This window comes from Lepidochelys olivacea (genome assembly GCF_965140295.1).
Source record: "Lepidochelys olivacea isolate rLepOli2 genome assembly, chromosome: 7".
Classification (NCBI taxonomy): domain Eukaryota; kingdom Metazoa; phylum Chordata; order Testudines; family Cheloniidae; genus Lepidochelys; species Lepidochelys olivacea.
This window is the reverse complement of record NC_140417.1, coordinates 12,408,863-12,425,259: the sequence shown is the minus strand read 5'-3', so window position 1 is coordinate 12,425,259 and position 16,397 is coordinate 12,408,863. Positions and strand designations below refer to the sequence as shown.

Below are 16,397 nucleotides of genomic sequence, written 5' to 3'. Positions count from 1 at the left end.
AGTTGACAACTACAATAGCAGGGGATAGGACAGAAAATTACAGGGTTTCTTTTTAATGGAAAATGAAGGATTGGTGGGAAGCATTGCAGTGGAAGGCTAGGTCTTAATTCTCCTGTATTATAGAATTCTACATTTCACTGCACATTATTCATCAACTCCCACACACCTTCTTCTAAGTACTTTAGAATTCCAAAGTTCCTGTGAACTTTGTCAGGGATTTTGTGATATCTCTAGTTTTAGACTCATATTCTATTGCTTTTCTGATGCTGTCCCTACCTAAAAATCCAATAAAAATAAAGGGCCTGATTTTCATTTACACTAAAGTCCTATTACATCGTTCTGGCATTAGTTATACCCACTGTAACTACTTCTAGAACGGTGTATAGGGGCCTTTGTAGAAATGAGAATCAACCCCAAATATTTTTAAATGACATTTGTGTATGTTAGTACAATTTATGTCTACATGTTCAGATTACATCATTTTCATAGTATGTTAACATCAGTGTTACATTTTCCCCCCAGACCTAGCTTGATGCAAAGTGTAGGAAGAAGGTATCATTTTTTTTCTCATTTTGCATTATTATCTTTATGCCAGTAGAGGGCACAAATTGTTAAATCCCATTATTATTGTACCTCGGATGTGATGCTAAAAGCAAGTAGCTTTATAAAAATGGATCAGGGAAAAAAATCCGTCATTGGTAATGAGCATTTCATGGAGTTTGACTGTATTATCAGTGAGTCGCTAATACCAAGAAAGGTTATTTAAATAATTTTACATTTCTGAACTGGTTGGGAGTTATTAGGGAGTTCACTACTATAAAGGAATATTTTGGGCTCTGGGATTAAAGTAAAGAAAGATAACAATAAAGAAATGGTAATAGCAACAATTAGAATAAGACCAATCACATTATGATTATAAAGCTATGAACATGCTTTTGCTGCTTTTAAATACTAAGTGTTAGAATTTTTTTTAAAGTATTTAAAATTATCTATAGCTATATAGTACCCCTGTAAAGGGAAACTGATGCTGGTCTAATTTCTCACTGTGTTACTCCAGTTTGATCCCAGTGTAACTGGACTGAGCCAGTGGTAAGTCAGACCCACCGGACTTAAAATTGACAAATAAAATAGCAGTGTGGAATTTTATTAGTAGTGTATATTATGATGTTGTCTCTATGCTGTTTACTTTTGCTAAGTCTATGAAGGACACCACATTCAACTGATTAATGATTTAATTGCAGTTGTAAAGGAACCAAGTAATTAACACAAAGAGAAGAATATAAAGTAGCATGGGGTTTTAATGAAATACAGTAAGTACACCAAGAGTTTATTTTCTGGCCAACGTCTATAAACTTTTGAACATAGCTATATGTGAGATTTCAGTGACTAGAAAACCTACTAATAGATTTAATCTAACCCTCAAACTGGAGACACTGTGTCTTAGCCAGCACAGTGCTTGCAAAAAGCCTAATGAAATTATTGAACAATGCATAAAACTGACAGCCCCAGATAGGGCCAACTTTGGTGGTAAGGTCATAAGAGGGATCAAAACAGCTAAAAGTATCAAGACCTTGCCAAATCATACTAAGCAAGGTTCCAGTCAAATCATTCTGCAGTGTAGCAGGAATAGTACCAAGGGACCATTGGCTTGGCAGTGGGCTTAGAATAGATAATAAAGAAAAAATACAGAAAGCGAGTGAGTAATGCATGGATTAGAGAATAGCTGGCTCTGGTAGAGTTTAAGACTGTGCAAACTTTTCAAACTAATTTTTGGTTCACAACTTTGTGAACATTTCCCCCCTGTAATTTAAACCCATGTTCCTCACCTCTGGCCCTTGGCAAAGAGGAGTGAAGTAGGGGAGAAAGAGAGTTTCTGGCTACTGTAGTTACTTTTTAAACTTTGCCAAGTGCCCTGCATACCTAGGAGCAGAGTAAGCCTCTTCATGGAGCTGGCGTCCAGAAAAAACCTGAATTTTCAACCTCTACTTTCTAACCCAGCTCATCACAACTTTCCCAAATCCCCCTGAAATTCCACATGCTATATCTCATCCCGAGGTAGAGGAGGTACCCTTTCTCCCTTTCCAAAAGGTAAGTTTGGAAATATAAGAAAAGGCAGTTTGAGTGCTTTATGCCTCTCCAGCAGCATACAGCTGATACAACTGTCTTAAACAGCTACCTGAGAATTCTTTAATATGGAGAATAATCTGGTGGTATAGGGTTGGCATGACAGTTTCTATGCAACCTCCTTACAGCCCCTGATATATGGGTGACAGCTGGGAAAAGGAGGGAGTGGCCAGCAAACTGCTGTATCCAGTCCATGGTTGGCTGCTGGAATGGCCCTTTACCATGGTTGGGGGCCATTACCAACCAGTGTAATTGAGAGGAGCCCACAGGCTACACTAATTTGTGCCTGACCCTCGGCCGGCACCTGATGGCCCCATGATCTTGGAGAATATTTACACATAGGGGGCCTTATAACCCCCACTGAAGACAGTGGGAGTATTTACACCGATTTTAAAAAGGAGTTATACCAGGATATTAAATTGCATCTAATCCGCAAGAAGGGGAGACTTTTTTTCCTAACACGCCCAGGAACTTAATGCCATTCCATGGAATTCACTTGGCAGAACCTCCAAGACTACTGAAATCTTAACTCTGGAGTTGCAGATATGTTTTATGTTTAAAATAACTGGTAACCTTTTCCTGATACTCCACAGCCATACATTGTTGGGGTTTTTTGGTTGGTTGGTTTGGGTTTTGAAGGAATTCTTTGTTTTGGTTTTTTACCTTTCACAATAGAATTTCTCACTTTGGTCTCCAAAGTATTGCCTGATTTGAGACACTCTATAGTTTATTAATTATTTTAGGCTTGGAAAGATTGGATTTTTCCTTGGTAAATGCCAATCTCACAAGAAACACACAAAACTGACAAAAATATTTCCATTGATAATTGTAATTTACAAATAGGCAAAATAAGAAAAATGCTGCTTGAGAATTTACTGAAGTTTGATCCATGGTTATTTACTTCATATGTTTTGACATGTGATGTTGGCAGTTTGTTTTTTAATGGTTATCAAGCTTTTTCAATCTCAGTGTCTATTGTCATTAAATCATTATTGTCTAATTTCCCCCTCCATCTGCATAATTTCCAGCAACTATGAAAAATTATATAGATATGGGGTGGAAGCATAAAACACATCATTTTGTGCAAGTATGACTCCTTAAATTGATATAAATTGAAAGAATCCTTTAAAATAAATATCAATATTACCTGTTATATATAAAACAAATTTTGCCAAGCCTAATTATTTTATACGGCTAAGTAATTATGGTGATGTGTAAATGTGACTTTCCATGACTGGCACGGATTCTGGCATAAGTTTTACACCAAATACATAGTGCAGGAAGCAGGACACCGTACCAAATGAGTGGGTGGATGATGGAAGATGTTCATTAATCAGGAATACCTTGAAATCTATGAGAATCTTTCCATTAACTTCAATCAACTTTTGATCATGACCCAATGGCCTAAATTTCCAAAGAAACGATAAGATGGAAGGCAAATTTTTATGGCCTGACAGCAGTAAGAGAAAAATAAACCAGTCTAAAAGGGAGCATTTAAGTTTTCTCATTCTCCACGGAAGAAGTGGAAGTTAATGTCCTTTTTAAAAACCATTTTGTAGAGAGTATTACGGTGAATTGGAATTGGAAGAATGTTTGTAATTGGGGTTGTGTTGATCATTTAAATGTAATGAGGAAAGTGACACTAAGTTTAAAACAGATATTCATGAATGCTGGTCAGAGTTCAGGGTGCAATTTCCAGTTGGAACTCAGTTTGCAGAATTGGGTATGTCCTCTGTAGGGAACATGTATTATCTTTTGAGATTTTTCTTGAAGAATGTTTGTTCAAGTCTTAATATTAATTCCCTTGTTTTTTAAGGTGTGTGTTTGTTCGTTTTTTAGTGGTGGTGGTGGTGGTAGCAGTAACTTTTAACTTCCTCACAGGTAATTTTTTATTTTAATTTCCTAGGGATTTTTTTTAAATTACTGTATTTGTAATAATTTAGCTCCTGATGCACGGCACCAAAACTGCCCTCACTCTAGGATACAATGATGTTTGACAAATAGGTCATTAATAACCCACCTTCCTTATTATCTCGGTTGAATTAGTGTCTGGATTTCCCTGATGTTGCCTATAAACTCCTTTTGCACCAATGAGGCAATTTGTATCGGTTATTACTGGCACAGATTTGTTTTTCTTTTAACTGTATAGTTTTCAGCATTATTAGAGCCTAATTCAAAAAAGCCTACCTAATCAGGACAGACTAAAGTATATGTTTCTATAGGGACAGATTTAAGTACAGGCTTAAACATTTTCCTGAATTGGGTGTCCTGGTTCCCCCTCTTGCATCATTTATTCCTAGATTATAGGCCAGAATGGATCATTGTGATCATCTACTCCAGGGACCGGCAACCTTCAGCACACTTCCCACAGCCCCCACTGGCCTGAGATGGCGAACTGCGGCCAGTGGCAGCTGCCGTCGGCCGAACCTGCGGACGCTGCAGGTAAACAAACTGGCCCGGCCCGCCAGTGGCTTTCCCTGACGGGCCGCGTGCCAATGGTTGCCAATCCCTGATCTACTCTGACTTCCTGCATAACACAGGCCACAGAACTTCTCTGAATGGATTCTTGCTTGAACTACAGCATATCTTAAAAAACATCCAATCTTGATTTAAATATTTCCAATGGTTAATTTAACCTGAGAATTTCTCAGGCACCCATCTAATTTGGGATTAATGCTGTTTTTCATTTCAGGCGCCCATTGCTCAGCATTATTTATGCTCATTGTCTGAGTATCATATGTATATGGATGATACAAAGTTTAGATTTAACTGTTTTATGCCTTTTGTTTCAACCTCTTTGGAACACCTGAGGTGTTTAATAATGACCTTTTTGATGTTACTACCTGGATTTTCTAATTAAGAACTCTACCACATTGTTGTAGCACCATTCAGTGGTTGCATGAGAACAAAAGTGCTGTTTAATAAGCATCAGTAGTGATTAATTGCTTGATTGGCTGAATTGATGAAGAAATCTCCCCAATGCTTATATCCCCCAGTGACTGTATTGGTTTTGATAAATCACCTGCATGTGATTAATAGTTCTCAACTCACTCTCAAGTCTACCTTTTAATATTTAGCATTTCACATGGAAAGAAGCATTGCAGAGGTGCAGAAATACTTATAAAAATAAGGTTCCTGGTAAATGCTTTTTAGTATAATGAAGAGTCAGTGAATATACAAGCATGGTAAGCGATGTTCCCTCTAATTTTTGACAGGCTGTGTGCGTAAAAAATTTCTTCTGTTCAAATTTTTGTGCGTGCGGTGTTTCGCCGTGTGCACAGGGTTTAGGATCTGTGTGCGTGCACACATGTGCACAGCTTAGAGGGAACAGTGGTGGTAAGAACAAGGGCAGAGGCAAGCCATAACTACGCTGAACACGATCACCTAATGACATCGATCATACTCGAGAGTGTGTTGCTTTTTAAGAATAATTCTTCACAGATCAGAATTTACTGACCACCAATCTTTACCTGCAATGGCTATCCACAGCTTTCCTTTCCTGCTTTCCAGCTCTGCACAATAAGCCCTGCAGAAGAATATTTTAGATATAGTCTGAGTCCTTATGTCTTTTTAAAAGAAATGGTGAGGGAAGACGAACACTACATAAAGCAGAAGTTTGTCTTACTAACATATGATATCGCCTCTCTCCTTTTAGAACTTCAGTATATCCCTGTGCCATTGTCAATACCAGCTGCTCTAACAATATGGGCTGCATTTTTGAAGAAATGGAGCCATTAATACAGAAAAACTCCTGTATTCAGTAAACGGTTGGATTATTTAACTGTCACTCCACTAGCACAAGAGAAGAATAAAAGAAAAGTTGAATTTTGTAATAAACCTGTTTTACTGGATTAGAAAAAAATCACATGCCCTTTCCTCTAGCTTTTAAGGTTGCTGTAAAATGTCTGTGCCTTCCACAAGCTTGCCAGTCAGCCCTAGATACTAAGTTTGTTTCTGCTCAAGGTGGCCAATTAAGAGCAAATGCTAAGAACTGATCCCTGCATTTTCATAGATAAGACCATTGCAGGTAGAAACTCTGGTATGTAGGAAATGGATCATATTTTAATGCCTAATATCTGCTGATCTGATTAACCCCACATGTTATAAAAATGAGTGTTTGCTAATGTACAAGTAAAAACACACAAGACACCTAAAACTTTAGTGTGGTTCTCTCAGTCACTTATTCCTGATAACAAATGCTATCCTCCTCCTCTCTATCCCATAGTTCCCCGATTGCTTTTAAATTTCCATCTAACTACACATTAAATCATCCCACCATTTTAATTTTCTCTCTCCAGGAGTTCAAGATATTGTATATCAGTTTGCAATCACTCAGCACTCAACCTTCCTATTACCCTTTTCTTTCTCTACCATGTGCTCTGCAGTACAACTGCACGTCATTCACACCCTTTCATTATTTTCATATTAGTCACCCTGGTCTGATCCAGGTCCTTTCTACATTTGGACCAATTTGCACCAATATAACTGATTAGTTATTACATTTGTGCAAACCCCTAATGGGGGGATGCTACACCAGGGCAAGGCAGGGCTTATACTGGTGCAATTTAATTCAGTACCATAATGAATTTCCTTATCCTACTGTATTGGCCTTTCATTAGCCTTCCCCTCTTACTCTCCCACCCCCATTACAATCACCGGTTCAGATGACCCACTGGTTGCAATGATGGAAGCACTAGTGGAAACAACAGTATAGGATTTTTCAAAAGGCCTCACCCAAGGTGGGATTTTCAAAAGTGGTCAGCGATGGATGGCCTAATTCTCCTGCCACTGAAGTTAGTGGTAACAGGAGAATTAGGCCATCCATCGCTGAGCACTTTTGAAAATCCCACCTTGGGTGTCTATGCCCACTGTTGTTTTTAATGAAGTATCCCCTCGACCTGTCGTGAGCAGGGTTAGATCACCTGGTGGTAAAACCACTGGCGGCAGCAGGCGCTGCATTCGCACTAGTGCTCCTGCAGCGTTAGCAAGAGCAATGAGGTGAAATGATTTTGTGGGCAAGAAGCAGCGTGGGATGCAGCTGCAGTCGTCCTAGCTAGTTCTCAACACTGCCACTACACGCAGCCTACAAGTTCTCCTGTGCTTTAAAAAATGAGCACGTACCGTCATCAAGATGTGTACATTCAACATTCCAATCTTGTTTCCGTAGGTCACTGAAGACACTGATGACAATATGCTCTAGTAATACTTGGTTTTGATAGAGAATACATAGTCTCTACTTTGTGCATGATGTTGTAAATACCAGCTGGGTAAGGCTTTGCAAAAATGGGCCTCGCTGTGATTTAAGGAGATGAAAATTTCTTAAAAATTAGAAGACTTCTACACATTCGATACAACACCAAAAACAAACAAAAAACCCAAGGCAGAAAGTGCAACACTTTCAAACAACATTGCAATGTCTTTGGAGCCATTGATTTAACCGCAACCAGAGCCTTGTGTATTTTGTTGGTAACTTAGCACACGTTATGTAGTAGCCCTTTCCATCCACCAGTCTCAAAGAACTTTACAAAAAGTGTTACCACCCACCATCTCGCAGATGGGGAAACTGAGACATGGAGCAGCAGAAGCCCACATTTTCAAAAGTGGCCTTTACTTCTGAGTTGCTCAACATCTGGCATTCCATGTGGAGACTAAAGGCAATAAATTCTTCTCTCTCTGAAGCATCAGCCACTGTCAGTCCAGTGGTCCAGGAGCCTCTCACAGATTTTCTGTTTCCATTTTTGCCAATGGATTATATATGATTTTTGTAGGGGGGATAATTAGGTTTGGGCACTAGGAGGGGGAATTAATTAATCAGTGCTTCTGTCAATGGAGGAGAGATTGGCATATGAGAGGGGGAATATGGAAATGGCAACTGCAAAAAAGGTTGTGAGCAATTTTCACGTGGGGAGTTGTGGCAGCTGTGAACTTTGTCACTCAGATATTTTGTCACTGGAAGTGCAATGTACCCCTGAGGACTGAACTAATAGGTTTTGTGAAAACTGTATGACAGGAGTAGGCAGCAGGAATCCCTGATTCTAGTGACTGAGTGCACAGGGGCAGTGCATGTTCTACTGGTGGTGGTACAGCCTACAGGCTGCAAACCTTGGGAGCATGGTGGGAGGAGAATCATGTGAAATCAGGAAAGCCAGCCATGATGTTTGGTGCGGTGTAAGTATGTGTGTGTAAAATGGAGTCTACAAACCCCTTAATGAACATAGAAAGTGGGGGTGGGGGGAGAGTCTCTCCTGTGTACAAGCAAGTAGCTTGATCACAATTGCTCGCTGCTGCCAATCAGAGGGGCAGAAAGGCCTGAGATAGCCTTCTGCATCAGGCTGCCTCCAAGAAAACAGGAGACTCAGAGAGATTGAAAGCCCAAAAAGTGAAGGGCTGACAGGCTTAATTGAAGGTGAGGGGCCAGGAACTGACCTGATTGAGAGCAAAGTAAGGAAGGTCAGTCAAGAGAAGCTGAGGCCCCTCGAGAGTCCACCCCAAGAGGCAGTAACAGGGACAAGTGTCATTAAGGAATGCTTTAGTTCAATACATACTGTAGATCTATGCCAATAATGGATGTCAGGGGAGTTATTTTTTTTAAAAAGTTTGGTCTCACTAAGCATGAAATTTGGGAGTTTCTTGGCTGAGCTATTAAAATGCTGACACACCCATACCCGTCAACTTTCACCTTGCACTCAGGCTGGCTTTGCTTGTAAATCAAAGCTAATTTTTGTTGCCTGTTTAATGTTTGGGAAGTATTAATTAGAAAGCACTACAGGAGCCGCGTATCTGCATATACAAGTTCTGAGATATGTCTAAAGTGACTCTTGAATGACTAGTGGAAATGAAAAATTCATTAGATGGAAGGCGTGCAGGACATTCAATTATTGTTATTATTAAACATTTATATTAATGGTAGCATCCAGAACGCCCAGACAGTAGAAAGGCATCATTGTGTTAGGTGCTGTACAAACACATGTGAAAGCATACTATTCGGCCTCTTAAGTGTTCACAGTCTATGAAGTGGTTCTTTCAATAATAGGTAATAGTCTTAGGGGGAGGGATAGCTCAGTGGTTTGAGCATTGGCCTGCTAAACCCAACATTGTGAGTTCAATCCTTAAGGGGGCCATTTAGGGATGTGGGGCAAAAATCTGGGGATTGGTCCTGCTTTGAGCAGGGGGTTGGACTAGATGACCTCCTGAGGTCCCTTCCAACCCTGATATTCAATGATTCTCTTCCCTCTGCATCAGTACTGAATCAAAGATCTATTACCAAGGCCTGACCACCTGTGGCCGTTACAAGATCTCAAGGGACTTTGTGCAAGTATAAGAGAGCTAACGTCAGCATGTAGGCCAAAACTCCAAATTAGGTAAACATATTGTGCCCAGGGAAAATTTAGCCTGACCTTGTGTGTGTGTATGTATGTATATATATATATATATATATATATATAAGAGTAATTCTTCCCTTCCCCTCCTCTATGTGATCATTGTGTTGTAGTGTTTTTGCTGCATTTCATTTCAGAGGCAGCTGCCTTTCAGTGCTGGGCCGTTCTTACACAGAGATTCTAAACTTGCAATCAGTGCTCATATAAACTCCCCTTGAGGTCACAGGGCCAAATTAATTTTTGGTATAACTCCAGGAGAAGTTACTCCAGCCCACATTTACCCTACTCTACTTTGGGATCCTGCCCAGTGTGTGGGACCATGGAGTGTTCAGTGATCACTGGGTGCCTTAAGGTGCTTGTAAGAGAACTGTTTTATTCTGTGCCTGGTTCCAACTGGCTGTGGATAACAAGACACTCATAGTGCTCTGCCCTGGCACTCTGGCAGGAAAAGCTCAGCTCTTAAAGCCACAGTCACCACAGGGTGAAAAGCATTATAGAAAAGTTATTACTGTTAGTTGCATAACACCCTCAAATAGGATTTCTAATGGAGAAGTCTACTCAGCCTTAATTACAGGCACCATTACTATAAAAGCATAATCAGCCGGAGCCAGATTCAATAAAACCTCCATCCAGCTCCCCCAGTGAGGTAACACCCATGAACTTGATTTTATTTTTCTTGGGGGACAGCCCAGAAATTCGATGGCCTTTTTATTTAAGTTTGGATGAGTCAAGGTTTTTTTGTAAATATCAAGGTTTCCGTTTGCTCGGAGTCTAGGAACGGAGAGTCAAGACAGGAGCCCCACAAGGCAATCTCCTCATGGCACCCGCAGACATTCCCTTCTTGCTTCTGTCCATGTTGCACCACGTTGGCTAATGCAGTCGGTTCATCATTGCGCCGGTAAATTCTAGTAACGCTTCCCTCGCGCCGCTGCCCCTGGACTTTCAATTGCCTTAAATCCCTCCCAGCACTAATCAGCTTTTACCAGAACATGCAAAGCGAACGAGGTTTTACTTTTTATCGTGCAGGAGGCAGAGTCTAGTTATTCCTCCCCCCCCCCCCTTCAAAATGTGCAGCCAGGGGCTCAAATGAATTAACCCTCTTGCTATTTGAAAATAGCTGTGCACTTCTTTTTAAGTCTCTCTCCGTGCCGAAGGACGACATCGACACGGCTGCTGGGGGTGGCGGCACTGGGTAAGGAAAGATCGGTCTGACCGGGGTGCAGAATGATTTGGTACCCGGAGGGCGGGGAAGGCACCCGGCTGGAACACCGGATTGTCCCGGTCTCCTGTTTACCAGGGCGAAATCAGCATGGGTTTGGGTGCTCACATTTGCCACATCGCAAGCCAGGTGATTTCCGTAGAGAGCAAAGCAAGGGGCTCGGATGCAATTGCGCGGCTTAAAAAAAAAAAAAAGCAAACGGGCCCTTCGGCAGCAGGCGAGCCGGTGATGGCTGAGTGATAAGACGAACGATTAGTAAAAGCAACGACTTCCCTTTTCTCACCCCCCCGCCCCTCCCCGCATCTCTCCCTCCCCAAACCCGCACGCGGAGGGCAATCAGCGCGAAGGGAGGCCGAGGGCCGGAGACGCGGGCACCGGGACGGAGAAACGCCCGCAGCTCAGCCCAGACTGCGACAAGAAATAAGCAGGGCGACCGCGCTCGTGAAAGGCGCGGGGAAGGACTTGAGCAAGTTTCCTGCCGTCTGAAGTCCCCCCGCCCAGTTCTCCCCAATCCGGCCGAAGTATCTTCATTGGAGGGCCCTTTACACGCCCCACCCCACCCCACCCCGGCACCCTTCAAGCGGGTTTCGGGCTGGGGGGGGGGGTTTGGCAGCAGCTGCCGTTTCCAGGCTCACCCCCATCGGGATCCATCCTCTGCCCACCGCGGCGGCTGCAGGGCACCTGGGCGTTTGCCCGTCTTCCCCCCCCCCCGACCTTAACCCAGCCTCCTGCCTCGGCGCTCCGCCCGTGGGGGCAAAGCCCAGCGAAGGCGCCCTGGCCCCCCGCCGAGCGGGCCTCCCCTCGCAGGGGGCCCAGAGCGCCGGCGGGCGGGGGGCTGCTCGGCGCAGGCAGCGGCGAGCCCCGTCGCGCGGCTGGCGACCGGGGGCGGGAGAAGGGAAGCGGGGGCGGCCCGGTGCGGGTTCGAGGCGCCGTCGCCCCTCCCCGCTCCCTGCCCCTCCCCGCCTCGCCTCGCGCGGTGCGGGAAGGGCGGCGCTCCGGGCTCCGGAGCAGGCAGCGGGCGCCGCAGGATTACACTCTGCTGCTCCCCGGGACCCGCCAAGGTAGGTGGCTCCGCTGCTGCCGCCGGGCGCGGGCAGAGAGGATGGGGGGGGGGTCGCCCGCGGGCTGGTCCCGGCCGGGAAGGGCCCTTGCGGGGGTGTAAACTTCGGGGAACAAAAGTTGGGCTGGTGCCGGCTAACGTCCCGGGGAAGCGTAGATCCCGCGGGGCGCTCGCTTGGCCCTGGTACCCGGCTTCCCGGGAGCCGGGGGAGCGGCGCGCGCGCGCGCTGGCAGAGCAAGTTCTCTCCCGCCTGCTTCCTCTGGCGGCCTGTCGCGGTGCCCCCGGTGTGCCGCCGCGCCTTTCGCCGCTTCTGCAGGGCTGTCTGGGTCGGGCGGCGCGTCTCGTTTATCTCCCGCGTGGGGCAGCGCTCTGGCTCGGCTCGGCGGCCGCGAAACCCGCACGCTCCTGCGGCCAAAGCCCCCTCTTTCATTTGTGGTTTTTTTTTTTTTTCGTTTGTTCCCACCCAAACTCAATCCTCCGCAGGGGTTTCCAGGTGGAAGCTCTCCCAGGCGCTGTATGAATGCAGCCTGGGCTTGCTTCCGTCTCCTCCTCTTTTCCCTCCTCCCCTGGTGTTAATATCTTTAAAAATGTTAAGTTCTTGCGTTGCTATGGTTAAAGCAGAGCGGTCAGAAGAACATCCATTGCCGAGCTTGGGGTGTAAGCAACGGCAAATGAAGTTTTATCAGAGCTACAGCTTTGTGAGCGTTAAAAGCATGAGGAGGAGAAGTTTGTAACAATCAACAGAAATACTTTCAAGGATAAGAATGTCAGAAAATCTGACAGATGCAGTGCGTAAATTAATCACAGTAAAATAGATTTAAGAAGAAGTGGGAGACCGGTGCACCAGAGCCCTGGCTGTGCCATCCCAACGGAGATCAGTGTCACACATTGACAAAAACTCTGATTTGGATATAGATTATAATTAGTAAAAAGACAAGGAGGACTTGTGGCACCTTAGAGACTAACCAATTTATTTGAACATAAGCTTTCCTGAGCTACAGCTCACTTCATCGGTTGCATTCATCCTTTTGAAAGGACCATGTGCCTTTCTTTAAAAAAATACTCTGGAGTTATTTTTCCACTGTGCCATGCTAAACACATTACTGAAAACGAAATAATTACCTTCTTTTTTTTTTACACAAAATATGATGCTGGCAGTTTCATAGGTTGTACAGTCATCTTCTTTAGCAACAGTGAACTGTGAAACATAATGCTGCTGTTCTGGCTGAACTGGTCTGTGTTAGTTTCACTAAACAAATGTCTTCACTTTTACTTCTGCATGCACTACAGCAAAGCGGTTTTTCATGTTATTTTTCTTTCTTTAGAAGTTGTGTGTGTGGAATGTTTACAAGTTATATTCCCTGCAGCGCCAACCTATTCCTGCAGGGATAGAAACAAGGGGTAATATTTTCAAAACTGCCTGGCTGATTTGGGAGCCTAACTTCCATTAACTTTCAATGAGTCTTAGGCTCTTTGGTGCCTAAATCACTTTTGAAAATGTGACTGTAAAGCCCCTGTTCTGCAGTCTTTAGCAAATGCTTATTATGCACTGTGACAGCCCCATTCAAAAATACAATAGCAATACATTTATAGAAAAACTTCAAATGTTTATTTGCATTTAATTGCACTAAAGTTTCTGTTTTGTTTACAACTCATTCTTATACATAATTTCAGTGTATTCAGTTACTAAAGTTAAATTTCTCTCTCCCATTTTATTTAAAGATCTACTCAGTCATGTGTTCTGAAGTGCAAATCATTGTTTCAATTATTATACTGAATGCTTAAAATCCACTAACAATTGAAGGGCCCCAATGTGAGTTGCTTTACGCCACCGTCTTTCTCGTCAATGGAGATGAGGGTGTTTGGCATTAGAGCTAGTCCAACATTTTCAAAATTCCAGTGAAACTTTTTGCAAAATGTCTGTGACATCTTCCACACAACATTCCTTTGTTTTTTGACCATCTTATAGAATGGCTGAAAATTTTCAAAAATTTGAAATATCAATGATTTTCCCCCCTGGAAAATTAGAATGGATTTTCATCCAGTTCTACTTAGCATCTGAGGAATATATGTGGCACCTCTCAGTATCAGGTGTTAAATGCAAAATATTGTTCAATAGAGTCTCATTAATTATTTACTGGATCAAACTTGAACAAATACAACTTCCTTCTCCTCATACAAACTTGCTCGTTTATTTCTATCATGTGGTTGCAAATTTTTTTTAAAGACCTCCACCCTCAAACATGGAGAATCATAGGACTCACCCATGTTGCCTAAACATCTTGCAAGATATTACAGTAATTTTACACAACATTTCAGCAGTTAGAGACAGAAGACTTTGATTCATCTAGTCCATTTCTCTTCCCATGCAGAGTTGTCCTCCACCATATACTTTTAAAGCATTTGATTCAGTTTACTGTAGTTTGGCTGTTCTTTGCAGTTGTGGACTTTCTGCAATGATGTTGTGGGTAAAGGCTTTTTGAGCTCTCTGCAGTCGAAATTTAGATTCAGATTAATCTACAAGAGCTTGAGCCAGTGGTGAAGTCCCAAGAGATCTGTGGTGTATGCTCACCACTGCTGCTCGGGGTCCAGACCCCAACTCAGGGCTTGTCTACACAGAGCAGCAATGTGCATTATGGGGTAGGGGTATTATTTCTGAAGTGCACTCAAATGTTGTGCATTAATTGGTCTGTGCAGACCTTGTTTGTGCACACAGAAAGTTCCCTAGTGCACTTTAGAAATCACCCTCCCTCATAAGGCATGTTATCCCACCATGTAAACAAGACCTTAGTTTCAGTTTCCACTTCATTAGACCATCTGTGATGTTAGCAAGACCTGTAGATCTACTGACCTGCATGTAACCTGTTTGAGACTTGCCCTACTACCAATGACAGAGGTGGTACCAAATGCACTATATTCAACATATGCTGTTTCACTCAGTGTGGAGTGTCCTGGTTGAAGCTTTGTAGATAGTTGAAGTTATATAGGAACTCAGAAAAACATCAGGAACTTGAAGAGATCAAGTAGTCAAACGGATTGGAAACTTGTTACAGGAGAAATGTAATCTTTGGCTCAAATTATGTGCCAAGTTTCAGGTCAGAGTGATTTGATTTCTAATTTTTTTTATAGGCAAGTAGAAACAAGAAATAAGGGTTTATAATGGAAATGCTGACAGAATTTTATGGCATTGCAAATGGTGTTGCTACTGTGCATGCAAACATTGCTAGAAAGTTATTTATTATGCAAGAAGCTTTGTTGCAAAGGAGGTTGGAACAGATACTTTTAAAAGGCATTTTTGAAGGAAATATTTAATAGATATGTATAATTTTTATTGAAGAAATACTATTGAATTGAGAACCTATTTAAGGGGCCCGATTCTTTTTGCATCTGTGTATTTGAGGGCAGAATTGGGTTTTAGATGAATTACACTGATTCTATAATAGTTCTGTTCAAAGCTATTAGGAGATACAAATATTATAATTTATTAACTAGTGCATTCACTGTGGGCTAAAACTAGATATGCAGAGTTCATAACCTGGAACAAAATTTATTTGCCACTTAAAAATCGTTTGGCTTCCTAATAGGAGTAACAAAGAAAGGCACTTCTTGTTTTCAAATGAATTTGTGCATTCCTATAACTGAGAAACACTTTGATGTGAAGTATAATGTAGCATCTGATTAGTATAAAAAAGTGTCTATTTTTAAAAATATGGTGTAATAATAATACCTAGCTTTTCTATAGTGCTTTTCATCAGTGTATCTCAAAGCACTTTCCATTCTTTAAATGTCATATCTCTGAAAATTCTCCTTGAAGTCAATGTAAATGTAAGGGCTGCAGACGTTAGCCTAAAGATTTTTACTATATTGGATGTGAATGTGTGTTGGTGGCTACAGTGAATGGGTTAACTGGATCTCTGACCTCTCCTGGTCTCTGAGTGCGTTCCCCTCTGGTACTGTGCCTCTAGTTTTCACCTTTCTTTTGGGATGAAATCGCATGATTATCCCATTGTCAGACTAGCCCTGGGCTGCATTCCCCTGTGATCAACTGTGATTACCTCAGCAGGCTTGACTTCTCTTCAGTGCCTGTGCATCTGTTCCCTCCAAGAGCAATGACAGTGGTAATCAGTGACCAGACAGCCTTCTTAAAGCAAAATATTACTTATTTAGAATGAAACCTAGAGAAAACAGATCTTAAAACAACAAACCAATTGGTGTGCCTAGCTGCTTCTCCCTCAAGCTTACTCTCTAGGTCTAGGTCTTCAGACACCTATTGCAGAGTCTTTTGGTGTGTTGGTGTGTCCCTCTGGACAGCTCCTGACAGATGACCCCCATTGTCCTCTCCTGAGAGGGCGTTTTAATTGTTTAGTGTCCAGCCCAAAGGGACACAGCTATTTAGGCAGTCTGGGAGTCTGGAAATATGCCCTTGCTTGTAATTGCTCCCCAGTGTTTGTTGGGAGGTTGGCTTATCTCTATCTATTGTGCATCAGGTCATGTTGCTCTGCTGCAGTGCTAAAATGGACTGAAAGCTCTAGCATTATAGCTGCAGTGGCTCAGTTAATCCTCTCAGTTCAATCCCACAAAGTGGGTTGTTTGAATAATTGCTTGTCTGCAGAAA

General features: G+C 42.6%; 1 protein-coding gene across 2 annotated transcripts in view; it reads left to right on the top strand.

The window, feature by feature from the left end:
• The first annotated feature begins 11,670 nt into the window (after positions 1–11,670).
• CNTN3 (contactin 3) overlaps positions 11,671–16,397 on the top strand; it is a 259,535-nt gene continuing 254,808 nt past the window's right edge. For both annotated transcript variants that reach the window (XM_084635126.1, XM_084635127.1), the window contains exon 1: positions 11,671–11,783. The gene's annotated coding sequence lies outside the window, so the exon portion shown is untranslated. The remainder of the gene's footprint in view (positions 11,784–16,397) is intronic.